The sequence below is a fragment of the Pseudochaenichthys georgianus genome, chromosome 10 (assembly GCF_902827115.2).
Source record: "Pseudochaenichthys georgianus chromosome 10, fPseGeo1.2, whole genome shotgun sequence".
Lineage (NCBI taxonomy): Eukaryota > Metazoa > Chordata > Actinopteri > Perciformes > Channichthyidae > Pseudochaenichthys > Pseudochaenichthys georgianus.
This window is the reverse complement of record NC_047512.1, coordinates 38485522-38493325: the sequence shown is the minus strand read 5'-3', so window position 1 is coordinate 38493325 and position 7804 is coordinate 38485522. Positions and strand designations below refer to the sequence as shown.

The 7804-nt window shown below is 43.3% G+C and overlaps 2 long non-coding RNA genes across 2 annotated transcripts; both read left to right on the top strand.

The window, feature by feature from the left end:
• The first annotated feature begins 1559 nt into the window (after positions 1-1559).
• LOC139434637 (uncharacterized) lies at positions 1560-2115 on the top strand. The gene is made up of 3 exons (XR_011643975.1): positions 1560-1753; positions 1873-1957; positions 2030-2115. It is a non-coding gene; the product is annotated as an uncharacterized lncRNA (long non-coding RNA).
• Positions 2116-4669: 2554 nt separating this feature from the next.
• On the top strand, positions 4670-5279 carry LOC117454459 (uncharacterized). Its single transcript, XR_004552990.2, has 2 exons — positions 4670-4708; positions 4808-5279. It is a non-coding gene; the product is annotated as an uncharacterized lncRNA (long non-coding RNA).
• Positions 5280-7804: the final 2525 nt, after the last annotated feature.

Here is a 7804-nt window from a genome sequence, read left to right as displayed (position 1 = left end):
GAAAGGCGGTGTGCGTGAAAGGCGGTGTGCGTGAAAGGCGGTGCGTGAAAGGCACTGCGCGGCGCGCTGGTCTTCTCAGAGGCTGAGTTAACCCTCCCGCTGCCTCCTGGCGCTGCAGAGATGTCATGAAGTGAAGGAGGTTTTCCTTCTAAAAAACAGCTGTGGGCAGCAGATACTGTGAGTGTCACGGACATGAATTCATAGATCAAGGCAGACTGGTGCACACACTCTCCTGTTTTGCCAATCCGTTGCTTAAACTATAGCTCTACACCCCTGGCCGAAATGTCCTTAAAATGAAGTCCGAGTTCGACATTTTAATTCATGTCCTGCCAACACTGGCAGGACAGAAGGCGACACGCCCGTTCTAAGCCGTGTCCCTCACTCTCCTCACATCCCAAGCTGCATCCCCAACAAGTGTATTATGTTGTTACATCGTTTCAGATGTTATGTTTCAGTTGTGCTCTTGATAAGCCATTAAAACAGTAAAAACACGTTCAGTTTCCTTTTGCTTTTTTGTGTCTCCTGTTCACCAAAACATACCCATCTGTTATGGAAAAAGAAAGTAATCCAAAAGTAATCTGATTACGTTACTTTTGTAAGACACGTAACTGTAACTGTATTCGGATTACTTTCAGAGCCATGTAATCAGTAATCAGTAACTGATTACATTTACAAAGTAACCCTCCCAACCCTGGGTACCGCCCACCAAGTTGCACCGCAATTTTGTAAACAAACTATTACAGAATCACTGTAGCCACGCATCAACCAATCAAAAGAATGCAGAGCTGCCAAGTCTCACCCTTTGAGAGTGAGAGTCACGCAATTTAACCTCTTCACACGCCTCACGCCACACTTGCCATTTCACACGCTTTTCCCCCCCTCTCACTACTTTATAATTATTTTTTTATTTAATGATATATTTCCATAACTTGTTGCTTGAGATTTGCCGTAGTTCGAGTCAGGGATAGGGTGAGCCCGCCCTATTCTGCCCCCGATTGGCTGACCGAGAAAGTCACCGTATACAAACCAATCAGAGGCAGCTTAGGGCGGGTCATTGCGTCTGGTCTCTATCCTATGAAGAACCCATTTTCATCTGAAGCGGGAGGTCAAACGGTAGGTAATCACTTCATTTTAATTTTACAAACACATTATTTTTATTTTTATGAAGTCAACGGTGAGTCTGACTACGTGAGCGTTACACAAGCTGCTGGCGAGCAGTGTGGCAGGTTGCTGCGGTGGGTTTAACAACAAACAACCGTGAGTTATAGCCGTGTTAGTTAAATCATCACGCGTGTGTGAGCTAATGGATGCTTGCTAATGAGCTAAGAGAATTTACAGTACTGTACCTGTGTTGTTTGCATTTCTGTCTAATAAAATATTCAATCAATCAAACAGTAACATGTAGCTATCTTTTAAGACTGGATCATTCATTCCTTAACTGTACTTCGATTTCTGTCTGATGTTTGTCTGTTAGTTTGAAAGTCTGAAAGATGTCGGATAAGAAGAAGAAGAAGAAGCAGCAGAGAGATCTGCTGTCATTCTGGGCCAAACTTGCCAGGTCAGAGGAAACAGTGGAGGCGGCTTTGGATCTCTCAGTGAATGACAGAGCGGAGGAAAATGAGTGTCCAGAGGGCACAGAGAATGAGACTGCAGAGGAGACAGAAGATGATGATGTAGAAGACATCTACATCCATGGGTGCCCTGTCACGTCATCCACAACCCTGCCAAACAGGCTGGCCTGGGCTTTTTGGAGGTGAGTTGAATCATGTATGATTTCTATGACCAACCATATCCGTTATGCCTAATATCAAGTCTAACAGGTTGTTTGTTATGCTGTGTCGTCATGTGATTATAAATCATCATGTATTGCAGGTGTGTGGATTTGATCCAGAGGATCTGACTGTGGATGTGGGATACTGGTTTAAAGGAAGCACCAATCGTAAAGGTTACCTGACAGGTATGTGCAGTCCAAATGAAATGCAGAAGAGTTAAATTAAATTGAAATTAAGATGTTCCATTCTTGTCATAGAATTCTGTGAGCTCCATGGAAGCGAGTATTTAGAAATACTTATGCACGTTTCCATTCCATGGTTGAGCCTGGAGAGGTGTTTGACTTGTATCCTGCAGCAGTATGAGCCACTGGCCAGCTACTTCAAGTCATCAGGTAGGCATCACATTTCAATGATCCAAATGAACGAATGAGTATTATAACAGACTGAAGTAAGTAAATGTATGTAGTATGCACAACCTGTGTTTTTTTTATTCACAGATGAGAAACAACCGTGGTTCAGGAGGCTGTTGGAAGCATTCTCTAACCCAATGACAGAGGTGTACCTGCTGTTCTATCAAGCAACGTTGCCAGTCTTCTCCACCTTCAACCTCCTCCTCCAGAGAGAGAAGTCCTCCATCTTCCTTCTACATGATGAGGTACATTGGGAAGGTTGGGATACAGTATGCTAGTAATAATGTACTATGTTTGTTCCTTTTTTCATTAGCACTCTACTTCTAGATTACATTTAATTTTGAAAATCTTTTCTGAAATACAAATTTGTAGATACGGAGTTTCATCCGCAAGTTGCTTTCGAAGTTTCTGAAGCCCGCAGCACTGCAGCACCAGGAGCCGCATGAAATCCTCTATAAGGACCCATCAAACCAACTGCCAGGTAATCCTCCAAGTTTCACATCAGCAGATGCACGTACACTTTCCACTCACTGATCTCACTCACAGCGTACTGTTGGTGTTTGTTAGAGGGCAGCTTGTGCAGACAAGTTATGAGTTTGATCATCTCATCTCATCACACACGACCACAATGGAAACAAGTCCACAGGACTTTCCTATGTTATCCTGTTAGCCCAAATGAGTGACTGTACCTTGTGTCACTGATGTGATGAAGATACTTAAAGGGGTGCTTTCAAGTTAGCTATTGTGGTTGTTGATGATTGCTAAAGTGACTCAACACCGGTCTTATTCCCAGTCTCATACTGACATGTTGGTGTTGGGAATGAGAACATATTGCATCAATCTTTCTCCAGAATCGCATACAGCACCTTAATGAGGTGACGTTGTTGATTTATTGTGTCTCTCGTAGGAGAAAAGCTGGTGATCGGCTTCACTACTCGAGGTACACTCAACAGGCTCCTTGATGCAGGAGACATTACACCGCAAGTGCAGAGGTTCCAGCAGGCAGCAGTGGCGTTTCTGGTGAGGGCTGTGGAGTCTGCCATGAAGAAACTCCCCATGAGAGAGCCCCTCATAAAACATGCCATGTCTCTGGATGTCCAGCAGAGGGCAGAGTGTGGAGTGGAAGACGCCTTGTACTTTGTCCACAGGTTAGTTGGGGTATCAAGTCAAGTACATTTATCTATAGTGCCAAATCACAACACAAGGTATCTCAATATGCTTAACAAGTAGAGCAGGTTAAAGACTATTGGCACATTTTCTTAATAGATTGTAAAGTTTAATGACCACATCTGAAAAACAACCTGTTTCAGCTACATTACTTTACCAGATCAGTGCACATTGTGTTCTTTTTAGGTTTCCTGAACTTCTCCCATACAACGGACCTGATGAGCGTGACAAACTGGGTGAGGAGTTTCTGGACTACCAATCCATGGACATTGCCATGCCCGAAGACCCAGCCACGTTCGACATATGCCCCTTTCACACCAGCGCCTTTTCAGCTCCGGCTCGGAGCTAGAGCCTGAAAAGCGCCGGGTTTTCCAGTTCACACCGGAGCTGCGCCGGCTCTTAGCTCCGGAATCCGCTTCATTTCCAGCTCCAAAAAATTGTCGGTCCAGAGGCAAGAGCTTTGGAGCTAAGAGGTGACGTCGCTTACGTCTCTCTTACGTCGAGGCGTGCAGGAAACTAAACCCACCTCCCATGGGTCGACTGTTATGCCTGCCTACAAGCAGTAGTGCCTATAAACACACTTTATAAAGTCAGGCAACACTAACCAGGCTTCGTGTGATTCTGTTTATTTGTGCCTTACTTTGACCATCCGTTCACTGTTATCGATCATTGTGGAGAGAGGCAGACGTGTTGTTTTGTATTATTGCAGCTATTGCTGCAAGTAGTCAGTTTAGCTTCGGTTGCTATGCTAACATCACCCGTTTTATACCAGAGAAACTTTCATAACAGCATTGTGATACCAAACAGTGTCAATTCAGACTGACACACATTCACTTAGGCTAAGGGGAACTGGGGATATGCATCAGCTGCTTGTGTGAGTCGGACAGTGAATACTTTAGAGCGGCCGCTGCAGTGTGAGCTAACCGGGAGCTAACGGGAGAATAAACTCCTGTGGAAGATCAGCCAATACTGCAGCGGTAGGTAAATGCTGCAGAAACACATTAATAAACAATGAACCACGGCACTCTGGAGCAAAGTATAAGGTTGGAGAAGTCGTTATTCCATTTATTCTGGCTTCGTGTGATTAAAAGCAACACGATCATCGACCCGACGCAGTTGTTGTTGTGAGCGCCGTAATGGCTTCCGTTGGGGGGCAAATCAGCGATGTAAACGGTGACGTCATGACGCAGCAAGGGCAGCTCTGGGGCGCCAGTGGACGGTGTGAACAGAGCGGGAGCTGAAAAGGGAAACCGGAGCTGAACCAGAAAAGCTCCCGCTCGGAGCTAGAAACTGAAAAGCGCTGGTGTGAAAGCCGCAATAGAGAACTTTTGGGGGAACATGGCATCAATGAAGAATAAGGTAAGAATTATTCTGCACAATTTGAAATACCCATTGACGTAATCAACTTAATTCTATACAAAAATACTTGAGTAATTAGGCTTCCTACATTTTTCAAAGGTGACCGGGATGAGCAGATTTGGGAGGCTCTCTCGTATTGCCAAGTTGGTGTTGGTACTTCCGCATTCAAATGCTGATGCTGAACGAGTGTTCTCTGTGGTGGGACTGAACAAAACCAAAACCCGAAACAGTTTGGCTCTTGATGGAACTCTGTCATCCATCATGACTGTGAAGATGGCAAACCTTGAGCCACAGTGTTTCAAATGGGAGCCCCCTCCCTCTGTCATCAAGGCATCAAAATCAGCCACAAACACCTACAACATGAGACATGTCATGTAAAAGAAAAAAACATAAACAAAGACATGCACTTTATTTTTTTATAATATATATTATATATATATTATTCAGGTTCTAATGTTGTTACACTTAAAGAAAAAATGCACTAAAGGAAAAGGCTGCTATTGGTTCTTAAAAGGCTGCTATTGTTTCATTATATTGACATTTTATAAATAAATGTATTTTATTTGTTAAACTTTTTCTTGTTACAATTGTTTTCATTTCTACTTGTGCTGGTCAATTATTAACACTATATAAGCATGAGAAGGCCGACAGTGCAGGGAGAGCAGCTGGCATGGGGGTGAAGACATCACAACAGTCTTAATGTTAATTTAAATTGAGATATTCCTCTAAATCGACGTTAAAAAAGGCCAAAAAAAAATCGCCGTCGAACGCATCAACCCCAAAAGTCTCACTCCTACTTTTTACTGAAACTTGGCAGCCCTGAGAATGTAAGCTGTCGAACAGCCAATTAGAAAATAACATGGCTGTATCCGGGTAGGATTTAGACATTCCGCTACAACATTACATTCTGATTCCATTCCAATGATTAAGACACTCGCTGAAGAGTAACCAAAGAGGACGGCTGTCACATAGTCACTCACTGATATTTTGCGTGGCTACAGACTGCTCGACGTGGGAGAAGACCATATTTTCAGTACAGTAAGTCATCTCATCATTGATTTCCGTTGTTATGGAATATATGTCCAGGGAGCTTTTAGCTAACAGTTTGATTGACTAGACTAGAGTATGCATGAACTAGCCTAGCTAGCCGGTTGAATCCCTGCTAGCTAATTTCAGCAGCTATTCAGCAGCTATTCTTTTCTTCGGAATTTTGCGCCTACACTAACTTATAATAATGATTATTATTGTTATTTATTATTATCAATGTTGTTATTGTTATTGTAGTAAGCACCAAGGCTATTTGCTCCCTTGTTGGACTGTCCCTGTGTCTCCTATTTTCCCGGTGTGTGCGCGCGCCAGGGCTGGAAATTAATTTTTCAAAACATTTGAATATTTACACAACACATGAACATTTACCAGCCACTGGGAAAAATCTACCAGCCATTCAGTAGTAAACCAATGGTACATTTGTATTATGTATTTAAAATCTACCAGCCACTGTTATGTTTTACCACCATTTGGCTGATGGTTGGTGTTCATTTCCATCCCTGGTGTGAGTATATTTTATCAGAAAACAAAGCATATTAATAATTATTGCATTTGTCTTTCAAAGATGTCAGGAAAGAGGCAACTAAGCATTCTTTCATGCTTTCAAAACAATCAGCTCCCTAAAAAGGTGGCCAGGTCAGAGGACACTGTAGTGGAGGCAGTGGAGGAGGCAGTAGAGGAGACTGTGGAGGAGGTAGAGGAGGCAGTGGAGGAGACTGGGGAGAACCCATTGGAAACAGAGAAAAGGAGAGGATTATGTGGAGCAGCCACATATAGGTGTTCCTTTAAGAAGGAGTGGTCAACTCGATGGCCATTCATCACAATGGGAACCACCAGCTCCTTCTACTGGTGCTCAGTGTGCAGACAAGATAACTCCTGTGCTCATCAAGGCGTGAGGGACATAAGCAGGCATGTGGAAGGCAAGGGACATCGGGCCAAAGAACAGTCTCTAAACTCAGTCAGCAGTATTGCACAGTTCTACGTGCCAGAAACTTCTGTTGGAGGCATGAGTGTACAAGAGGCCAAGGTACATACAGTACAGTGTAGCACAGGAAAACTAAAAAGCTGGCGGCAATGTTTGATGAATTACATTCCTCATATTACCTTGAAAACGTATTTAAGGTTATGAGGTATGTAATCAGTTGTTTCTGTTGCAGACCATGAGGGCTGAGGTGAAGGTTGCTGTTGCAATGGTGCAGCACAATGTTCCCTTTGTCGTTGCTGACCATTTCAGCCCCTTGTACAAAGAATGTTTTAGAGACTCCCCTACAGCTCAGGGCTTTAAGAGCGCAAGCACAAAAACAACGTGCCTCATAAATGAAGCAGTGGCAACTCATTTTAAGAAGGAACTGGTGATGAAGATGAGAGAGAATCCCTTCACACTTGTCACAGATGGCTCGAATGATACTGGTATGTGCTTAACAACTTCTATCAGTAATTAGTACTTATTTTGTATCCATTTCTACATGCACTCATACAATTTGAACAACATATTGTTTTAGTTATGGTCCTTATTGTTACAGGTCTAGAGAAGATGAATCCTCTCACTGTCAGAATTGTTGACACCAACAAAGTTGTGCACAGGTTCCTTGATATGTGCACCACCAGTGGGCGGAGCTGTGGCACCGCTGAAGTGATCTACACAAAAGTCAATGACGCCTTGCAGGAAAATGACATCCCTTGGAGAAATTGTGTAGGTCTCTCTATTGACAATGCCCCTGTAAATACAGGTGCCAGAAATTCAATCTCAGCCAGAATGTTGAAGGAAAATGCCAGTATTTACATCCATGGATGCCCCTGTCATATCATCCACAACACTGCCAAACATGCGGAGCAGAAGTTTATGGAAGTAAGTTCAAACATGTACACTCTATATTACCAATCCGTTAAGCCCAATGCCATGTAAAACAGTTTGCTGATAGTGTTGCAATAGATACTTGAATTCATGTATTGCAGATATCCGGATTTGATCCAGAGGATCTGACCGTGGATGTTGGGTACTGGTTTAAAGGAAGCACCAACCGTAAAGGTTACCTGGCAGGTTTGTGA